Raw genomic sequence first — 22914 nt, 5'->3', positions numbered from 1 at the left:
TATGACTTGGGACTGAAGAGTATCTCTGTATACTTACTTTGATTGGAGTTTTTATGACATACTTGGAAGGTTCATTTCTTGACATGCAGACAGTGGAAAATCCATTTCCCTTAATTGTTTTACCACTTGTATTAAAGGCAGTGCCATGTGTAACAGGAGCCTTTAGATACTGGGACAGGTCTTGAACCTGATAACTTGTACATGTTTTATAGCTGTTACATTATAAATTATTTCCACAGACTGAGGCCTTGAGGGATCATATTCTCTCAGATTCAGTTACTGGTAACATCTTTTAATGATATTAACAAATTTGCAGCTCTAATGTTTCAGCTTTATCTGGGAAATCTTAAACGGCTCCATGGTAAATACTTGGTTATGATATTATCAGGCACAGCCCATTGTGAGCTGGGTGGATCATATGGCTATTAAAAGTGGGCCAGCAGTGGTAATAACTAAGCTCATAAAGGCCTGTGTTGCTGCCTAACAGCCTGTCTGCATTTCCTGTTGTAACAGTGAGATATTGGCTGGAAAAGCAGGAAAGAACAACCATTTTAATGGTTGCAATAGCAGCTTTTTATGGTTTATTTTTCATGGCTCTATGGTGGTTTGTTAAACCTCTCATTAACCCCGTTTTTAACTTCCTCTGCCATATTTGATACAGTATTGTGTTTCTGCTGAGGTTCAGTAGAGCCATTGCTAATGATGCTGTCAGAAAAGTGTGGGCCCAAATTAGCCCGTTTAAGGGTTTATGCTCTTTTCTTTTTGTAATGTTCAATTAGCCTCACACTGTTTGTACCATATGTATGGATTCTTTTGGCAAATTCAGTCCATTTGTTATTGGCTGTACATATACCTTGCCATGTCTTCTCATTAGCTCCATGTGGGCTATTACACCTCCAGAAGAATTGCCAATAAAATGAGGTGTTACTATCAGAGTATAAACACTCCTATATAGAATGGCATTTGGCATATGTTTACAAAACATGTTATTAAACTTGAAACCTATGTATTTTCGTGTAGTCATAAAACCCCAGAATGGGCCTTATCAAAACATTGTTATTGGTAATTTAATAAGAAGCAGAACCTCCTGGCGCTATAAAGAAATAGAAAATTAGATGAATGATTTTTCAGCATTTAATAAAGTTGTTTGTATTGTATTATATTTTCCATGACAATGAAATGTAGAAAAATATAATTTCTTATCTTTTTATATCAGATATTGATAAAAATATGCATGAAATAATGAGCTGCCAGATATCATCCTAAAGAGCCGTGAAGACTTATTCTACCTCTGTGGCCACACAAGACATGACAACTTTTAATCTCAGCATGGAACTATGCCAAAGCCCATTTTATCCCAAAGACAGGGAGGAGGATTTGCTTCCACTAATGGAGTTCAAAGATTGCAGCGTGTCAGATAAGGAGTCATGGGAAGTGAGTGACAGCACTGGGTATGAAGTAGGGAAGGGTATGTGCATAGCTTTGTTAGTGCTTGTGTGTTGTTTAAAAGGGTTTTGCTCCATCAGTCATCAGCCTCTGTCACATTTTTTTCTTCTTCTTCTTTTTTTTGCAACAATTCTTACTTTTAATAGACTAACCGGTGAGGATGAGGAAATGTTCCACCAAAGCTGCTCAGAATCAGAGTTAGAGGGGTGCACGCGGCATCAGAGCAGACAGCTATTTATGGGAGATGACAGTTTGCAAATATCTCAATCTGGGGAAAGGCACTTGGGGTGACAATGAGGAGTGCCATGAAATTGGAGGAGTCAGCAGCCAGCATTTATTTCATCAGGCTTTTTCCAATGAGGTGCAATTGCCTGACAGCATGAGGGGGATATGTCATAACTCCCACAAAGCCATTCTGCAGAGATGTGTTTCTAATGAAAATGTATTCTAAAAAAGACAATAGACAGGCAGAAACATAACAACAAACTTTCAGATAAAATGGGAATTTAGTTGTGTGTGTGTTGGTTGTTTTATTTGCAACCTTGATGCACCACTGCCCTCAAGATGGGATGTAATAATTTTATTTATTTGTTTTTTAAATCTGCACTATGCTATCATGAGATTTAACAACAGAAAGCCTACTTGTGATGTAATCCATGCTCACATACAATAGCACAGTTACATTAGGTATCTACTGTGTTTAACCCATAAAGACCCAGTGCTACTTTTTTGGCAGTTCCCAAATTAATTCTTCTCTCTATTCATTTCTCAGGTGATGTCTCACCATTTATTATAATATTATCCACTGTGTTTTGCATTTTTTCAATGAAAATCTGGTATTTTCCTATATTTAATTTACTATCACATACTTTAATCATCATGCTGAGATTACATTTGAGGGTTAATTTATCAAAACAGAGGAAACTGAAGAAAAAGTGACTTTTTCAGTAAAATATATCATTAACTGAAGAAAGCGAAGTGCAAGCAAGTGTCTCCATTCTCTGTCATTGATCCAACTCCATGGCTTTTACTGGTGAATCAACGGTGTAGAAGAAGATGGTGTTTCCACGGTAACTACGGAGCCTCTGAACGTCCAAATTGGTCATATCTGATCAATCAATCAAACTTTATTTCTATAGCACTTTTCATACATGGTACATGTAGCACAAAGTACTTCACAACAAAACCCCCCACTGTCCCACGGTTGCAAATAAAAATGCAAACAACAAAGTAAAGTTTACAGTAAGGGTTTAATTAAAAGTTAGACTAAAAAGAGAAGTTTTAAGTTTACTTTTAAAAATATGAACACTCGCAGTGGACCTCAGGTCCTCAGGTAGGCTGTTCCATAGTCTGGGGCCATAAAAGCTGAATGAGGCCTCACCATGAGTCTTAGTGTGGACTCTAGGAACAGTTAAGAGATTACTAACTGAGGACCTGAGGGTCTGAGAGGGCTCATATGTTAAAAGCAAATCAGATAAATAAATAGGGCTAAGACCATTAAGAGTTTTAAAAACCAATAAAAGCACTTTAAAATTGATCTGATGACCACGAAAAGATGATAAACTGCATATCACACCGATTATTTACTTGTATTGAAAAGATTAATGGGTCTAAAGTTACTAAAATTTTGGATCAGTAGATGATTTTTGTCATTGGTGGATATTTGAGTCTTTATGAGTTGATTCAGCCACACATGCAATTGAAGTATAACATCTATGGCTTTATTCTTAGTCTTATAATAATAACTTATTTTTATTTATTTATTTTATCTAGACAGGGACAATATACAATATATATTAACCTTAAAAAGGAGAGATGCAGTGTACCAGGTTGTAGCACTAGTGCTAATTTCCGCCTGTAGTCTCTGGGAAGGCTGATGTTATTATTAAAAAAACAAACATTAATAAAAACTAAAACATACTAAAAACAGTAAAAAAAAAAAAAATGCATTTCTATAACTCCATCTATATAACAAATTCATTCACATCCAACCATTCACTCATATTGGTCCCACTGCAGTCTGTCACTTATGACGAGTTCTAATAATACTCACTTTAATTGCTTTATGCATTTATTACATTTTGTTCATAGTTCACAGGGTTGATTTTATTAAATAACTGAGGTCTTAATTTTCAATTTACATTATTTATATATGTAAAAATTAAATACTTCATTCACAGCCTCTTCGTCTGAGAGTAACTAAGAGCGTAACATTGTTGGTGTTAAATTAAAAGGATTATTGCAAAACTAAACTGTAGCTTTCAAATGACCCATAGCTAAAAGAGATCAGAAAATACTACCAACAAAAGAATCAGGGTTACAAAACTGTAATTTTTATGCATACAAATACTTCTTCCATATAAAATATCTTGTAGTTAGACCTCATATTCATAAAAGCGTTTGATGTGAACATGTGTTTTATCATCAAGCCCCAATACAGTTCATTTAATTTTGCCTTCAGAACCATTTTATTAACCATTGCCTACTGTTTATACTGAGCACACATGCACTTACAAAACACTAACCCCACTCTATTCTCTGAATTGTGCATGAATCAGTGCTACTTTTTGGATCAAAGCTGTGTCACAGCCAATGACTTCCATGAGGCAGTGGATTAGAGGAGATGGGGAAGTTTGCCAGCAGGTATGCTCAGCTCAGTGTTACAGCTGTATAAACAATATTAAACAAACAGGGAAAATATTTTCAAAAGGAAGCTAGCAATTCACCCAGAAATTAAGGGCAACGTGGGGATGAAGAAACAAAGACTGAAGAGTTTGCAACTCAATATCCACCCTGTGACCCACATCATTTCCAACATGCTCTCATGGTTTTGAACACAGACATTTGGTGCTTTGGACTGTACTCAAGTGACACTCTCAAAAGTAAATATGAACTAAAAGCCGTCTGCAAAATGTAATTATGTTAAGTGTAGACATATGTTGAATCACATAGCTTTGCCTTTCAATTGTCATTTTGGTCAACTCTGACCTTTAAACACATCCTGGAACCAACTGATTTCATCAACAACAGCTGCATTTTTTCATGACGTCTAAAATGCTTACTTTCCAAAGAAGCTCGTGTTACTGGCCACTTGCACAAGTCAAGACCTTTCTCACTCCTTTTAGTTTCAACTGGTATTATGTTGACCTGGATTTTATTGAGCGTGGCAGTGTGTCCGAGACATCCAGCGTGTAGGTGTCTGATGTCATGTTGGGGTAGAGCGTTCAGGTTAGAAGACATTCAGCTGTGATTACCCAGCATATGGATATCTACACAGAAGGCAACTTTAAGATCTGCACCTATTCAGTGTCTGTGAATGTAACCTATTAAATGTGTCTGACACACATTCATAGATTGTCTTCTCACGGGTTTGTGTGTCCAAGTCCTTTGATCCTTTCCTCAATATAATCTCACTGAACCTAGAGAAACTGTATGCCTCCGACAGAATAGTCTCTGATGTGCACATTCAGCACAAGTTGAGCTTTAGTTCTGGAAATTAATAGAGGAAGAAATACACACAGATAATAAAAGCTCCTAAATTGCGAATGTATTCATAACAGATACATGTATATTTAATCACACCTCTGTTATCATAAGCCTATGTTGAGCCAAAATAATGTCCAACAAAATCCATTCAATTTTATGAACAAGAACATGTAGGTGAACATTTTGAATGATTCTATCTTTACCACTTAAACATGAAAACACAAGAAAGAAAACAACCTCATAATAACTAAAAAAGTGATAATAGCCTAAACATATGGTTTGCTTCAGCATAAAATTGTATCCTAAGGAATATCTGACTGACCTGAAGAAATCCATATTTACCAAGATATTTGAATCATTGTCAACTTCCATAATATTTCAATCCAGCCCCGAGTGCTTCAACAAGTGGCAGTGTTTTCTGTATCTAAAACTTGTCTTTCATCTATTATGTGTTTAACAATAGATCCCTAACTGGTTCCATTGGTCTATTTAAGTGGTTCTATTACAACAGGTTAACACTGACTAGTTTAATGAAGATGGAGTGAAGTACCTTGCATGTAAAGCAAGGAAAAAATAGGTTTTATGCTCTCATATGCATGGTCTGAGTTTATTTTGTTTTAACAGGTTTATTTACAATTGTGACATCATGGGCAACAAATAAACAATATATGCCAATCATTTTCTATATGAAATCCAACATGCAGCTGTATTGTAATCTATTCATGTCAGATATGCAGTTTAAAGTGAGGTCAAACATGTAGTGCTGCACATGCTTTCTAGACAGAAAGAGAAAAGCTGATGTAAAACATAACATTTGTGGGGTGGGAGGGGTAGGGGGATGTTGTTTGTGAGGTGATACTTTTTAATTGCTTCAGACAAATTTGTTTTGAGACAAGCGTCAAATTCAGAACATTAAAGTGGATTTCAACGGATGAACACGTAAAAGGCGTGTCCTTGGGGAGCACTGTGATGTGTTGGTAATGAGTGGAGGTAATGAAAGACTTTGCATAGACAGATGTATCCATTTAAAATAGTAATAACTACAGTTAGGATGGCAAAGAGCAGATTACACACAACTTTTACAAAAGCACATGTTTATACAGGCTCTGCAGGGACCTGTCATTCCCCTGTGAAGTTAAGGGAGCTCCTGACGACTCTCATTGCCCCTCAAACAAGGTCAAAACAGCGATAGTGCCAGCATGACAAGTGCTACTGTAAACTGTACCTCTGAGACCAGGCTGAGCTTACTGCGTTATGCACCATCCATCCTCTCTTTATGGCACATCAGTTTAAATACACATGCTTTCTCTTGTATGAATTTGTTACAAGTGGAATGTCATCTTAGTATGGTGAATATGTGTGTATATCATATCCATACATGATTTAACATCATTTTAACCATGACCCATGATTATATTTAACCATCATTAACCACCATATGCATAATGTCTCCATTCAATCCATTTAACTCTAACACAGGCCATATAAAGTATGAAGATGACACTAAGATGATAGACAGAACAAATCCATCATAGAAAGTGAACTTCCGAAATGGTCATTTGCTATTCTGTTTGCACTCAGGGTATGTGTGACCCACAGAGGATGCATGTCCATCCATATAGATGGTGTATCTGCCGACCGACAAGGTAAATGACACTTTATGGAGCTGCCACTCAGAAGGCTGTGTGTGTGCTGGTGTGTGGGTTAGACCTAAACCCTTCACCTCTTGTCTGTTGCTTCAGGTATATCCTGCCAGTGAATCACCAGAGGTCAATAGACTCAAATGACAAAGCTGAACAGTTCTTCATTCTGCTCTAATGGAGAGTGGACAGCAAGTTAAAGACAAGACCGTTGTTCGACAGCAACCTTCTCCTTACCTGATCAGTCATTTGTGCCATGTAATTCCCTTGGCACTGTGTCACAGAGATGCTTCCCAGACAGCTGTGTAGTTTTAGGGCCTTTGTTGTGGAGTCGTATGAAGTGATGGATGGTGCACTATTGAATGAAGATGAACCTCTTCCTGTGCATGAGAAGGTGTCGACACTATGTGTGTTTGTGCACTCAGCAGTGCTGCCTCCTCCTTGTCTTCTCCTGGAGAGTCCAGCCATTTATCCTGATTTAGTCTGGAGTGGTAGCATCAGTGCTTCCCTTTTGTGCTGGACAGAGACAGATATTCAGCTCTTGAAAGCCTTAGTGGCTTTTTCTACAAATCTGTGGTGTAAAACTCTTAAGAATGGTGTTTGTATAAAACTTTGAAGAATGGAGTACTGTGTGTATTTGTGTTCTGTGAGAGAGAGGCAGAAAGAAAGAGAGAAACTGTGTGCATGAGTGTCTTTGTTTGTGAAAACTGTTGCCTCTCACAGTCAGCATGCACAGAGCTCGCCTGTGCCAAAGCACTGCTTCCCACGCAGCTAATGGTGGGGATGTGGAAATGAGTGGCTGGCCGGGGTGGTGGAGGCAGGGGATGTGTTAATTGAAAGTTAGGATCACTTTGTGGCCATTACAAGGAAACCTGAGATGTGTTAACGCAACAGAGTTAGGCAGCACCTGCTGTCGCTAGCTAATTGCGTTGGGTTTGGTCATGTCTGTCAGGTTCCCATCACGCTCCTGCCTCCAGTTACAGCTGTATTACTGCCAGAGTTGACATTACAGCAGCAGCCACAGGGGAGCTGGAGCCAACCCGCGACCTGGCTCTGCCATGGCTCAGCCTCATAGATCCTCCAAAGCCAATATAAATCTTACTCATGTCGTTATTTTGCCATTTGAAGGTTGCTCCTAATTGTAATGGCTTTTTATTAGTCTTTATTAGATGGTGGTTATATCTGCTACTAGCTACACAAGAAATTCACCCTTTTAAAGACATAATCATTTAACATAGTTGTTTTCCTTTGGAGTTATTGTATTGACTGTCTGAAAGAGCCCCTAGTTAAGAAAAAAAAAAAAAAAAAAACGAGCTGTGTGCTTTCTATTCATCCTCACTTACATATGCATCAGTCACAAACCAGGATGCTGCGCAGATGACTCACTGAGGAGGCATACTGTGCTTTTGAGGACCTGCTAGGGGCAGCAATGTATAATCTGATTTAGACTAGAGCAACCTCCTATTTATTTTTAATTGTCCCACTTTAGCATTTAAGAGCTATTGATCCCCGGAAAAGCATTAAGTGACAGAATCACTATTACTGTTAGTGCTCCCTGCTTGGGGAAGGCACATCAAAGGACATTTTAATGTCACTGACTTTCTGAGGGAATTTGAAGCCTGGTTTTGAACAGGCCAGCCTATGAACGGAAAGGACACACAATAGACAAATGCAGAAACAAATGTGAGGGCAATTTGCAGCTAATCAAAGAATAGCTGGGAATTGATTTTCTGAGCAAATGTTTGTAGCACAAGGATTTCATAAAACAACAACATTTAAAAGTCATATTGGGGTTTTGAATCCCCAAAAGTTGGGTGGCTGCATGATGTATTATAGATAGATAGATAGATAGATAGATAGATAGATAGATAGATAGATAGATAGATAGATAGATAGATGCAAAGACAGAGAAAAGAGAAAAGAGAGAGTGAGAGAGAGAGAGAGAGAGAGAGAGAGAGAGAGAGAGAGAGAGAGAGAGAGAGAGAGAGAGAGAGAGACTTTAATTCTTTGTCCCATATTTTCAGATAAATGTAACACCTGTAATCTGCCCAGGGTCTTTGTTGAACACAGTCGCCTTGCATTGACTCTACTCACAAAATGCATCCCTTTTAAGTGAGACCTCCCCCCCTTTTTCTGCCACCATCCCCAGATGTTTTGATTAGCAGCAACTCGTATGCTGGTCAGATCCCGGGATTAATGATGGATAATTTGCCTAAGGTTGGCACAGCACACCGCCACGCTGCCAGCCTTTGGATGCCATATGGGCAGAAGCAGCTGTTTTCATTACTCTCCCTTGCCCAGATGTGTCAAACAGGATGCCGACTTCAATCCGTAGTCTTGCTGGCACTTGGTGGGGGGTGCTTTCTACTAGCTTGGCAGCTAATTACTTTAATGTAGCCGAGTATGGAGGCCCTGCATGTTTTTTAAAGGCCTTTTACAAACAGCTGAATGCCAGCTGTCACCTCTGTGCACAATGAGGGAAGATGGATAGGTAGTAGCTGAGTGTCTGATGAGGTTGGCCGCGGGCACAGACCCAGCCCAGACCAGGGGCAGAGCAGCCTCTGCTCACGAACAATGGGAAGGTCATCCCAAATACATGCTGGCTAGCCACGCAGCCGCAGCGCCACGGTGACACCTCTCACTTTACTAAAATCGGCACTTTTAGATCTGACCTTGCCCATGTTGTCCATGTTGCCCATGTTTGCTCTCTCCCCAACCAAAAAAAGCATCATTCAGTGAAACTAACGTGAATGTGGTAATCTGAGCTGCTGAGGTACAGTGCCAAGTCGCAGCAAAGACCACACACAGGATAAGCTGGCACAGGAGCAGAGAACTGCAAGTGAAAACAGAAAGGAAGATGCTGCCAGAATGTCAGCTGGGTCTTTACATGAGATTGCACACACCATGGAACATGTGTTCAATGTGTCCAATTTCCTGCTGAGCAGCTCTGTTTTATTGTTCAGTGATAAATCCTGAGATTTGTCACAACTGCCACATTTTTCATTGTTCAGGCTTGTATACCACTGCTGTCTTCAGTCGGTATATAATGTGCTTTGAAGTGATTGACACCAGTCAAATAAAACCATCTCTTTTTTCAGGGACATTGACACATGTCAAACAGCCTGAATAATACAAATAATAGCTCAGTGCATTCAGTCAATTTCATCATTACAGCCGCGCAGGGCATCAATAAGTTTTCATTATGCTGAGATGCCATGTCTATATTATCACTTAAACAGTGCCCAGCAGCAAGACTTGGATGCTGACATCATGAAAGGGTCAACAGCTCCTGTCTGAGGCTTTGATATTTCCATCAATAAGACTTCATGTTTCCACACCTGTATGTCCTCACTCCTGTAATGATCAACAAGGGGTTGCAGCAGTCAATACAGTATGATAGTTTCTTCCCAGGGCAGAAGATGATGAAAGCATATCTTCATCCTGTGCCTGCAGTCATCAAGGTGCTGCAACGTGTCCGATGACCTGAATTTTTTTTAAGTATTTCTTTTTTTTCTCACAGTTCACCAGAGAGAGGTTGAATTCAAACATTTAGAATGTGAAGCATTGCTCGTCTTATTGACGGGCCTTAGAACATGAGTGATGTGGGGATAGTAACAGCAGTAGCACTCCCTTGCAGCTCGATCCAACAAAGTCACAAGGGTGTTGTTTTGTTGCTGTTGTTTTTGTTAAGTATTGATCTTAATGTTGTGCTTCATGCTCTGCTTCCATTGGGGAAAAGATGAGTAAAGAGAGCATTTAGCAAATCAAAGGATCTTGTTTTAAGCAGGGGTACTGCATGCTTTCTTCTCTTTGCGCCTCTGTTTGTGTTTTGAGTGACATTTTGTACAAATTACTGACAGTGCCTTAGGGAAGGTGATGCTAAACCTTTAAACTGTTATTATCGTATATACAAGTGCGGCATTATTTCCTTGACGCAGTTCAAAATTCAAAGTAGTATTTGTTCATTGCAGCTCTTTCTACACTTTTCCATGTAGTGTTCTTCCCTTTCACAGCACTTTTATAGTCATGCTCACTTTTGGGCCTTAGCCTCTTCTCCCTTAGGAGCCTATTATCCTTCTTAACATATGCAAAAGCTTGCTGGATTGTGCATCATACTCACTTAGGGACTTGACACACTCGTATTATGAGACTCGTACTTCTGTGCGGGCTGCTCAGCATTATTGTAGGGGTGCTTCTCATTTAGAAAGCTCTCGTCACTCTGAGGGCTTTCACAAAGCAAGTCATTATAAATTTTGAGCATACATGAAGGGTCACACATCAGAGAGTAGACATTGTGTCTTACTGTGACTTTGAGTATCTTGAAATTTTACAATTTAATGTCATGACTGGACACAGAACATGCCTTTAATTTTATTATCATATTTATAGTCAATGATGATCTAGTTTTGTTTCAAAGATATAAGGTATAACCTTGCATTCCCTCCCGTCTAGTAATGAAAAGACCGTGTTTTTTTTGTCTTTATATTCATTTAATACATTCCTTTTACCGCAGCAAAATGTTATAAATATTTTTAATTAGATTTGAGGACACAGAAAAATTTGTCATTTTTCTCATCATCACGTCTGTTCTGAAAGCATACACTCAATAGAGATGGGGGCACCTCAGCAACGCTTTGATTTCAGCTATGAAATTTTAATTTGAAAAAAGAAAGGAGGGAACATATTGCACTCATTCAAATCTAACTTTGTTCCCTCAAACTGGAAGATTGGATTTTCTTAATTAAATTATCCCCCTTGTTCACATACTCAAGGGGGCCATTGGCTCAAGGCAGTGAGAAAAATGTGTCTGGGTTTTTGGATGCACGGCTGGCATAATGCTGGTTTGTGAAGAGAATGAAATGTTTTGTTCTGGTTGGACTCCTTTTTTCCATTCCATTTGGACTCCTTTTTTCTAACTGGCCGTCCCTGCTTTCTTCTGTGCTCCTCTGTGTTGTGCCAGCATCAGCCCTGAGCCTCTCACCGAGAGAACGCTTTGATGTGTCCCCACTGTGCCGCCGCCCCCCTGTGCCCTGATTGGTGGATAGCAGGCGGGGCTGGCGGGGCAATGTGGGAGTGGATGGGGGATGAAAGCGAGCAGGGCAGCGAGGGGGCACCTGCACACAGAGCCTTGCCTGTGTGTCTGCTTCATCTTCAACTGCTTCCCTTGACCGCAGGCTGAACTCCTGTGTCAGCGACCATCACACGGTCGCTATGACCTCCCTCTCTCTCCCTCTCTCTCAATTTATTTCCTTTCTCTCTCCCTCCATATCCTCCTCTTTTCTTTCACTCCCCTTTTGTCTGTTTCTGTCCCTCACTCTCTATAAATGTGTTACGAGAGAGAAGCAGATGACAGGTGAATCTTCCTGTGTGTGGAGTATTAAGCAGAACATACTACTCTTTATTCAGACTGATTAACCAACGCACAGAAATAAATGGTACACACTCTAAATTTAAGACCTTATCACTGTAACACATCACTCTCTTGCTGATGATGTTTTCATAAATTTAACAAAAATACAAATGTTAATCACATCAGCGTTCGCCCAGTGTGAGTCAAACAGACACTATACAACCACATCTGTCAACTGTAAAGCTCTTCTTCTCATTCTCTGGTCTGTGGGAATTTGATTAACCATAAAACGGTGCATTATGTCATTCCTATTTATGCCATTTAGAGCTGCCAGAGGGTCACAGCGAAAGGACCCCTTTCTTACTTTTATTGAGATGTCTCAGCAATAAGGGTACTGTTTCAGCACAGCTGTATGCCAGGACAGACCACTCAGCAACAATGAATGTCTCTGTGCCATCACGTTTCAGACTTTACTGCGAAGAAAAGGGGTTTTGGATCACGGCTAAAATTATGGTTAGCTCATGTTACTAGTGTAGGAGGCACGGAGAAAATAGATTATTAGATTATTAGATCTTATTCTGTCTGTCGTCTTTTTTACTGTTTCACAAAATGTGTTCACCCTGTGTGGTCCAACATAACAGTTTGAGAAGCAGGACTTCCAGAGACTTGGACTTTGATGAAAACATTTTTCAATGAAGACAAGTTTTAACCTGTCCCAAATAAACTACATCCTGTGAGGAAACTTGAAAGTAACTATAGTCTTGTGAGCAGAAATATACAGCACTGAGACACACAAACATCAGTTCTATTCATATTGATGCTTTTCACTTAATAGTCACTTCAAAGCTCGAGAGGCTAATCGACCTTTACCCTAAGTGTGTTCCACTGTGTATGAAATTGTGCATTTCTTTCAATAACTTGCGTTTCTTTTCTTTTTTAACCCCAGACTAAACTGTGACCCTATTCTCACATGTTGCTAATGTACACTTATGCCTACACTCTTCAGAAACACTATATGACAAGGGTCTATCTGCTTTTCAGAGGTGTTTGATGTACAGAGATCTTAGTCGACCTGGTGTAAATGCAGTTGTTGCAGAGGTGACCTGCTTGTAAATGAGGGTCATGGTTCAGGTGCTAAAGGTCACAGGAGCTGGCCCTTTCTGTGCATGAGGGCACCTTAGAGGCAGCCACTGCTTCGACCCCCAAATGCTGAACGTGCATTTGATTGTGTTAGGGCCAATAACGTATGGAGCTCCAAGGCAACAGAGAGGTCACCTCTGGGCCCATTGAGATGTGAAAGGTGACAGGCAGCAGGATCTAAGCCAATAGAACTCAAAGAGCATCTGTCAGACGTCTTCGACAGGAGTGTTTGCTCAGCAATCAGAAGGAATTCTTTTAAAGAGACACAAGTATTTTGTCGGTTGGAAGATTTTCTTACAATATATGTTGTTAAATGTAGTGTAGCAGTCACTAAAAAACTGTATATTGTGAGTTTTTTAAAAAGTTGCTAAAATTTATATATCCTCCAATCGCTCTTCTATTGGCCTCAGCTTTGTCTACACTCACCCAGATGTGTGACAGAGACTCACAGGAATTGTTAAAGAAGTGTAAAAGACTTTCAAGGCTGCCTGTGCTTGAGAATTTCAGAGCAAAGCATCACAACGCACAGCACTTAGGCCAAATCCCAAAGGCCGTGACTGGCGCAGCGTGTCCCACATTAGCTCAACCACAGCTCACTGAAATGGACTCGCCTGAGTGGAATGAAACCCATAAGGCACCATGCACACCACGCCAGCGGCTTTATCAGACAAAGATCAATGGGCGGCAGCATTCACTCTGAGCACCCAAGCTGCAAGGACAAATACAGTATCTTGGGGGGCTGTGGGAGTCATTGATAGGCTTAGGCTGTGTATGTGTACGTCTCGCCTTTAATCAGGTTTCCCAACAGCAAACACTGGGCGTCAAGTGATGCGTTTCAGGCAGTGAGGCCTTTCAAGCAGGACAAAAGGTGGGAGAAGCTGTGGGACTCAGGGCCCAGCCCTCTCATTCGGTGAATGTCTCTCAGTTTTCCAGTGGAGCTCAAAAGGCCTTTGCCCTTCCAGCTGTAAAATTGGCAGACAGGGAGCCTCTAAAATCCCCTACTACTGTGAGTCTACACAAACTGCAGCATTTACTCTGGAGGAGCTAAACAGCCTTTATTACAGTGCATATCACAGAGCGAAGGAGACTGAAAACAACATTAAAGCAACATTGTTTTTTTCAGTGGGACACCAGCAAAGCATGCATTATGTGTATATTTATATGTATAAATTTTTGTATATTTTTTGTTTTGTTTCTAAAAGTATATCTGATCTATCACATTATTTTTGTCTTGAACAAAAGGAACAAAACACTCTGAACAGTAACAGGCACGATGGTTTCCTACAATAAGAGAACCCTTCATGTTAGCTTTAACAAATACGTATAAATATTTGTTCACGTCTTTTAGCACACCTATAGCTATTATAAGAGAAAACACATGTCAATGCAACCTTTAACTGTCACAATGAAGAGAAAATACAGCAAAATTCCTACTAATTAAAATAGAGGCTGGTCTTTTATAACCTTGTGTAAATTCATGAAATTGGCTAACGACAAGGTTACGACATAGGTACCAAGACACTTTGAAGGAAGACAGTGGAGGAGATGTGCAGTTGACATAGAGCATATCAGTCAGGGCCTGGCCATGTTGTTTACATGATTCGTAAGACTTGCTGCTCATCACGGCCTGTGGCACTCAGTCAGGAAAAGAGAGAAAGGATTGTAACTTTGGCCCTATTGTTTAACAGCTCCCAAAGATGGAGGACACAGAAATTATTCTGAAGAGCAGGAGGCACACGGTGGAAAATGACCTTTAACTGCACTTCCTTAGCTGAATCTCATCCAATTAGAGCACTGTATATTTTCCCTAATAGCAGCTGATGAGGCAGGGCGTATGAGCGAGCACGCCCGACCGGCGTTGCTATGCAGCGAGATGGCTGCTTAGCACCAGAGGAGCGCTAGGGAATAAGTGAGCAGAGAGCTTTAATTTGATAGGGTTAGAATCCTGCAGGCTCCAGGGTCGTGGGTCACCAGGAGCTCGTCTCACACTGAATATGAAGAAATCAGAAGTAAATTGCTTACATCTGCTGCCAGTGGCTGTGAAGGCTGTGATTGGCTCCCAGAGGTGTGCACTATCTAACGCAGGCAGTGGAAGGGGGCCTTGGTGTAAAGAAGGCTTGTAATTGGAGTAATTCTGCATTAATAGATGTTAAAAATCCTCCAAGCAGCTGGTTTCAAAAGCAGTGGTTTCATGAAACACTGCAGGATCAGGGAGGGGTGAGGATGGCTTTTTTTTTTTTTTTTTTTTCATTTTCTTAAACATTTCTGCACAACATTGCAATCACAACAGCCGGCTGCAAATACTCTGTCTCCCTGATGAAGGCAATGATGGTTATGTCAGAGAGGACAGCTGATAAATAAGGCAAACAAAAGTGCCATGTGAAAATTACTATCTATCAACATTGTCTAGAGTCTGGAATGAAAGGAAATAGCTGGTGATATTACTGCCAATGAATAATGTTATATCAGGTCAGAGTTTGAGGTGCTACATATTACACCCTCCATGTTTCCATCTATAGATTCCACACAAGCATTCTGGTTTGTTTGTCCTCTATTCATTGTGATTACTGCTGAGCTATTTTGCCATGCTACAAATACTGTACATTTTCTCTTGTCTAGTTGTTCATGTTTCTCATCACAGCCCCTACTTTGGGACTGTGTCCAACAGAAAATGGGACAGGCTGTGAATTATCACAAATGCTCTGGCAAATGACACTTCATTGGAAGGTCTTTGTCACCAATTATGTGTCTATTAAGAAACAGTCAATCAGTCAATGTGCAAATAGCTAACCCTCCAAGGGCTCAGCTATTGACAGGATGCTGTCAATAGTCCATCTGATATGATTTAGCTGTGGAAGAACTATGTGCTCACTGCAGAAGCTTGACAATTCGGGCGAGTGTGTGCAGGCTAACTTCTACTCTTGCTAATTTATTGACCAACAATTATTTTAATGAGCCTTTTTAATGGAAATGTATTATTCACGTCAGATTTGCTGAGCAACTAGCTGTGTGTGAACCTTTTAATTACAAGGTCATCCATACATCTAGCACATGTCATTTCTTTGAGGAAAATGAAAGTTTCCTTTTCAAATCAAGAACAACACATTTTTTGTGTGTGTGATGTAACACAAATGAACCACTTTTCTCTCATCTTGTGGCCTCCAGCATATTATGCAGCTACATTTGACTACACCAAAACACAAATTGGATGTCTGGCAGACTAATTTGATTTCCCCAAAACCCTGAAACTGAAACCCTGTTAGTTACCTCAAATGATGGACACTAATATTGTGTTTTCAGCATGTAACTGCTGCTTGGCAGACTATCCCATCCCAATCAAAACAGTTGCATCCCAAATGTTATTACATTATGTTGCCATTTTCAGATAAATGACTGTAAAATGGCTCTGCAACACCAATGATGTCCATGCATAAACACATTACATTTACTGGCTTACTCTGGTTTCATACACTCTTTCTGTTTCATTTTAGTAACTTAAACACTTGAGATAATGCGCTACAAAACCATCTATTTAGGCTACAATATAGGTTTAGCTAAATATAGCAATGGCGTCGGTGCAGATTTTTTTTTACGTCTGGATATAAAATCTGTCAATCTTTTTCAAACTACAGGGGAAAAAAGTTGATTTTCAGTGTTTGTTGTTTAAGAAGTGTTATAGAGCAACTGTCACCAGATGCAAAAATGAGAACTAAACAGACATACCTGCCTCATACCGGCAGTAGGAGATGTTGGCTTCAGTTTTCACTCTGTCTGTCATAGTCTGTCAGTAGGCAAATTAAAAAATGAATGACAATTCTGTAACACTGCATTTGCCTTAACCACTCAGCTGGTTGCAGTAGCATTCACTCACACTGTGACACATCCTGACAGATAATCAAACGTAGCAGCTGAATATGGCCACAGGGCACCCACTGATGCTATGTCTCAAATACAGTTATTCTCGCAATAAAATGCATGTGATTTGCCTTAGCTATTGCCATTAGATAGATAAGTGCATCTTTTCAATTTCCCCAAGCTCACAGGAGACTCTTTATGCTCAGGATAGATCAGAGTAGCAGTGAGTGAGCTAAGGACCTGATAGTCCTCAACTATCCACCATAATTACCATGACAGACTCACTTAAGCTTCTCCCCCATCTAGCAGCATTACTGACATGCATAGATCTCAGGATTCTTGTTGTGCATAATGGTCATACACTGCCAGAAAAAGCAGCGAGGTTACAGTGTATACAGTTCAGACCTTGTTCTTATAATGAAAGGTGGAGGAACGTAGGTGGACTAAATTTATTCCACAGGGATGCTGTCTAAAACCTGACAGGGATTAGATCAATCAGACAGACAGGCATGCTGACATCCCCCCTTTTACTGGCTGCTCGCCCATAACTATGTTTTAAAAGACACAAATTAAAAATAGAAACTAAACCAAATAAGAAATAGACTTCAAAATAAACTTTTTAATACTTATCTTCTCTGAGAACATTTTAAAATATTCCATTTTTTTCCACATTTTGTTTTTTATGTGTATATTTTCCCTCAACAAGCAGACAGAGGACTCACTGTGATTTCTTTGATTTTCCTCCTTTTTTCCTCACGCATTTGAATAATGCTTCCTGTTTCCTTGTTTCTGATATGATTTGTAGAGGAAAAAATAAACAGATAATCATTAAAGGCAGCATAGTCTCCAGCTCATAAATCAGTGGTGGGTGTTCCAGCTGAGGTAGCTCAATAAGCTTTCCCTTAAACATTGGCCCATGGTAATGGGAATATCTGAGGGTCAATCGGGGTTAGACAGTCTTCCTCAACAGGAAATGAGCTTTTGGTGGGCTGTGTTCCCAAGGTAATGAGCAATGTGTGTGTGTTTAATCTTAGCTAATATTGTTATAATAACTGGATAAATTATTAAAAACAAGCAAACGATAACATTCCAAAGACCACCAATGCAACTTGACGCTGTTGCATTCCCCTACAACACATAACGATATACAGCAGGTTTACTGTGATGTGTAAATATGTTTATTGGTATTTCAGCATGATTTCGTTCTGTTCCTGCCCAACTGTTGCCCTCAATTTGAATCATAGACTGCAACGACTGGGATAAAAAGTCTCCAAACGCCTTAGATCCTCTGTTTTATGCAGGTAAAGGTCATTGCTTCAGTACTTCTGGTCATTTGTGAGCTCCCTCGTCATATTACTTTATGCCTATTTTTCTTATGTGTTAACGCATTAACTTTATTCCCACGAGCAAGCCATCAAATCTTTGTTCTTTCCGTCTGCTCTAAGGTCATTATTGCCTCGAATCTGCCATAAAGCAGCAGTGGTGAGATGTATGAAATTCATGTCCTAATATGCAAATGAATTCTTGAATGCTCCATATTGTATAACCACATGGTATCTGGCATGATTGGGCAGTGTGGGACAAATTGTCCTCAGCCAAGGCATTTTGCTACTCAGCAAAAGCTAATGCTGAAGAGTGGAACCGTGTTCACAATTACCATGATAAAGGTGAACAGGGAAAGAATAAGCTCTAAAATTAGGAACTTCTATGCAAATGGGAAAAAAAGGACGAAAGAAATCTACTTGTGTGTATATGCCGACAAATACAATACAGACTCAGTCCTAGAATCACAGAACAAATGCATCAAATAAATACTTTATTCATGTGGAGCTAATTTCACCCCGCCATTTTGATCACGTCATTCCCTCTGGAAAATTGCAATTAAGTTTGGAGAGATAAAACATGCCAACTACTCTGCATTTCAAGGCTTGATTGGCCTATCAGCTAGTCAGTGTGCCGCCATGGTTTTCATCACTGTTAATTGATCCTTTCTTTAATTAATCTGGAAAGGAAAGCCCATATCTCTATCCTGTCTGATCGTCCCCTCTGTCTGTCATAACACAATAAAGGCCCTATCCTACTGCTAGTAACTCTGCCTTAGCTTCTCCCTCTGGCTCTCGGCCAAATGGACTATTTATGGTGCACCTATCTAACGACAAGGCTGCTGTATGGAGTTCAATGGCTGGGTTCATTAACAGTGCTTTACCCGGCTACTTCTAATTTGCATGCACTGACACCTTGCTTTTAATATGGATGTGAAGGTTAGCCATAGGCCAAGCCACTTTCACAACCACCATTGGTCTAAATATTGTTCCTCTAGCTCCTTGTCCCCTACTGTCACTAACACTGTCACATTTTCTCTTTGATTCAATTATCTCCCTTTTTTCATGCTTTGTTCCACTGCTACCATTTGTCATGCATGTTAGCCTTATACCAGGACAAAATGACTTTTTTAGCAACTCACCGTTGTACAGATTAAAACCCAGGTTAAGATGAGCAGACAATTTTTAAGCAGTGAATGAAGTCAGCTAAATGCACACAATATTAGTTATTAAATAGAAATAAATGTAACTTTATTTTCTTCTAATTACTCCACATTTCAGATTTGTTTATGTCTTGTATGTAAATGAGTTGCATGGGTGTGGTCTTCAGGCTAGAGGATACCTCAAGACTTTTTAAAAATACTTTCTTTGTCCGTGGAAAAAGTCTTTGCCCTCTCTTTTGTGTATTTTAACAGTTGGCCTGTGATTCTGACAGCTCTACCTGCTGTAATGGTTGCCTCTAGGAGGTGTGAAACAAGGTCTTAACACTTGGCTTTTCACTATGAATGTGTGGTTCTTTCTGTGCTCACAGTTAAAGTTACAATTGGACCATAAAGCGTTTTTCCCCAACAGACTGTAAAGAAATGGATGGGAGGCAGCTGAGAAATGAACATGTGAGTATCTGTTTCTGTCTAATTAAATCCACAGAACAGCCTCAAGCTTTCCTCTGCCAAGACAGGATTCAGACAACTTGCAGATAATGCAGCTGCCTTGTGTGGTAGCACACTGCCACCTATTGTTCAAAGTCCACATCCCTTCCTCTGAAACCTTTTGTCTGCTTTCTCTCTTGATTGCTGAAAAGACAAGTTAGCTGGTAACAGATAACTGATGATAGTGACATGAGTCATCTGCTGGGATAAAACACTCTTTTAAGATCACATATCTCTTTTGAAGGCTTCTTTATTACTATTTGTACAACACATAGGCTACCTCTAATGGCACAAATCATCTGAGCAGGAGAGTAATGCAACCCCAGCTCTTATGTGTTATCATTGTGAAATGTGTTTTCTTAGTGTGGGATTCTGCAAAGGCCCATTTGTTGTTGTTGCTCTTGAGAACAAAGCAAAAGAAGAAGTGGCAGCTGGAGGAGCAATTTTTGTCCATCAAGGGCTATTGAGAGTTCAATTATTTATCTTGTGAAGTGTTCCAAGGATGTGGTCAGCTCATCAGGGTTATAATGCATGGAGTGAGAGGACATGTGCATGGAGCATGGGGAGGAGGATGTTGTTGTAGTCTGAAAAAAGTCAGCTAAAGCTTGTTTCCAGATACCAGCACTCCCACGCTCTCTGCAGCTGATGAGGAAGTCTTAAGAAACGGACAGTGTTCATATCTCTCCTAGTGAGGAGGACAAAACGAACAAACTGAAAACACTTGAGCAACTTAATTGACAATAACAACCAGACACAAGAGAATGAGTTCATTTCACTTTTAATAATATTTATTTATTGCAAGCGCATAAAGTGAAACTGAAGGTCAAGCCTGTTGGCCACTTGCACGCTGCACTAGACAGTTTGTCCTTCGGAACAAATCTGTGGGAGTCTAAATGACATTATATGTTTTACAGTATAATAAGTGCAACAGAGTCACACTGTTGCTTATTCAGTTCAGTTAAGTTTGCATTTACTTTTACATTTACTTGTATGTAAGAAAAAAAAATTCTTGAATTATCTCAATTCCATTTTACACTACGGAAAACAAAATGTACTGTTGGGAGCTAACATTTTCTTTCTAAATTAACTTCAACTAAATCTACAGAAGCCTCTTTTATGTAATGATGCTGGGTCTGAAATTACAGTTTCACATATGCAGTTACTTTAAAACCTTTTGGAGCACATTAGAATAATTCCACAAGCAGACATAAACAAAAGTTGAAAAAGAGGAAATGTCATGACAACAAATTTAGTGCATTATATGTCATTATAAGTCTATATTTACAAAAAAAAAAAATCATGTAGAGAAATTAGGAGGAGATAGCTGAATTGTATTACATGTTTTATAATTGCATGGCAATCTGTAAGAATATTTTGTATAATGTCGACAGCTGATACAATGCTGAGGTTAAAGATTTCTAATAAAGTATAATAATATTCTTCAAACTATTGGCTCCTATAGGCCACAATTTCACTCAAATATTAATCCAAGTGTTACAAAACAATGAACATTACCATTAAAAAAGATTAATCTAGATAAGAGGGCCAAAGTATATTTCTATGCATTGGTTTGACTACTGTATGAACAATGTTTATTCAAATATTAGCAGAAAGGCAGACGGAATGCTACCCTGATCACAGGAGAATTTATCATCTACACTTTAAGCCAAGGAACCTCCGGCCATAATTTTTCTGGTAAAGATGCATAACAACAGTAAATGGAGAAAGGTTGGCAGGAGGAAGCAGAAAATGCATTATGTCCATAAAGAATGTCAAAGTCCTGGGTGACATCATTGTCTCTTTTTGGCCTGTGTTGCTGTGTGCTGTGCAGCAAAGCATAAAAATAATATCTTTTATAATCATTTTATATTACACTAGAGTGGCTGCAGTCAGTTGAGAATCATGATTTATATTTTTTATGTAGTGCGACCATTTTTTTGCATCTTGTAACCATTTATGGTGAAGTGCCGATAAGCTATGCCAGGGGGTCCTACATGCTCTGAGTTCTGATTAAATAAATGGACTGTGACAGAGCTTGCATTTTTTACCAACATTTCAAATAAAAAACAAAGTTGTGATACTCACTGGCTACAGACTCACTACTGCCCAAGACCTTCTGGCCCTTCACATCAAGAGCAGACAAAAGCAGCCCCGAGCCCAACAACCCAGCCCCCTCGCTTGTATCCAAGACACTTTCTGCTCAAGATTTTTACTGAAATATCAGAACTTTCATGGTAACCTGAAAAAATATTACGAGTTCTGATTTCACCCAAATGCATTTGAAGAAAGATAAAGTACAGGGGGAGACCCAGTGAATTTCAAGGGACTATTAAAACAGTGCTTGAGGCAAAATCCATCACTGGTTTATAAAAAAAAATGGATCACTTTCAGAATTCCTGCTAATGTCCATCCATTTCTTTCAGTCAAATGGACTCTGGAGAAGTGACTGATTTTACACTGAACTCAATAATCCAGAGTCTGTGCAGCTTAAGTCATGGAGCTCCACTGTGTGTATGTTAACACCATTAAATCACCTCAAATGTCTACATGATTCAATCTTTTTCACAGTGGACGACAACTGAATTGAATTTCTCCAAAGTGGCTGTCCATTTCCTGCCTGTGTGTGACGAGTGGCTGGCTATGCTGGAGAACTCAGACCCATTCTCCCATTCACTTAACTCCCATATCACATTTAGTCTCGTGTCTGTCCTGTTGGAAATAAATAAATAAATAAAAAAGCATAAATGAGAATCAAACAAATGATGTTTTATTGTGCTGTTGAACTTGGAATACAGCATTTGTTCTAATGCTTTTCCTCGAGAAACATTTATTTTTCTTCAATAGTTGTAGATGTTGTGGGTGAATATGGACATTTTTTTTTATTTGTGCAAGGATATCTTTTCTGTGAATCAACAGAAGATTATATTCAGTCCCGAAATTTTGGCATTGCTGCCAGATGAGGCCCTGGCCTTGCACAAACCTGTCAGTGGCACTCTATAGCACAGCAGCTCTTAGTGGCCGTGACT

The sequence above is a fragment of the Sphaeramia orbicularis genome, chromosome 6 (genome assembly GCF_902148855.1).
Source record: "Sphaeramia orbicularis chromosome 6, fSphaOr1.1, whole genome shotgun sequence".
NCBI classification, from domain to species: domain Eukaryota; kingdom Metazoa; phylum Chordata; class Actinopteri; order Kurtiformes; family Apogonidae; genus Sphaeramia; species Sphaeramia orbicularis.
This window is presented reverse-complemented; position numbering follows the sequence as displayed.